At 41.1% G+C, this 582-nt stretch overlaps 1 protein-coding gene across 1 annotated transcript in view; it reads left to right on the top strand.

The window, feature by feature from the left end:
* The window catches only part of LOC109485864 (tyrosine-protein kinase SRK2-like), a 12,143-nt gene that overhangs the window by 5,419 nt on the left and 6,142 nt on the right, over window positions 1–582 (top strand). The window lies entirely within an intron of this gene.

Raw genomic sequence — 582 nt, 5'->3', positions numbered from 1 at the left:
TTCCATCGTCGCTACTGTCTGGTATTTGTAGAGCACATCATGTGTCCACTGTGAATAGAAGTCAAATAAAAGATACAATGTGAAAGATTGGACTACGTGGCCAAGAGCTATCTCCCCACGCCCCCCCAAGAAAATCATGACCCTAGATTGTCCAGAACATGATATATCTAAACTGGAAGTTCTGTTGCAGTACGTACTGAGGAAAGCCAGCAGGCGGTCCGAAATCTAATAATTTCATTAATAGGCCATAACCACATAATAAAATTCATGACAACAGATTCGTAGCTTCTTGGTCTATAGTTATAAACGGCATACGTAAATACATGTATCTAAACAAACACTGCCAGAATCATATATATACTGCTACACGAAGGTAATAATAGTGGGTAGGACTGTTGCTTTTGCACGTCAGGAATTAGCACAGATTCAGTGCATTTCCAGTTGGTTTATTCTACGTGCTGTGTTAGTAGGTACAGTGCTCAATGCCGTCCAGATGGTAAAGAGATCGAGTCTCTGGTCTCAGCGTTACTTGGCAGGATGGGCTATACTATTACAATGTGTAGGGGTGTTATCTGTATTCTT

Source organism: Branchiostoma belcheri, unplaced genomic scaffold (genome assembly GCF_001625305.1).
Source record: "Branchiostoma belcheri isolate BF01 breed outbred unplaced genomic scaffold, Haploidv18h27 scaffold79, whole genome shotgun sequence".
Classification (NCBI taxonomy): Eukaryota; Metazoa; Chordata; class Leptocardii; order Amphioxiformes; family Branchiostomatidae; genus Branchiostoma; species Branchiostoma belcheri.
Note: the sequence above shows the minus strand (reverse complement) of the source record. Positions and strands in the feature narration are given on the sequence as shown.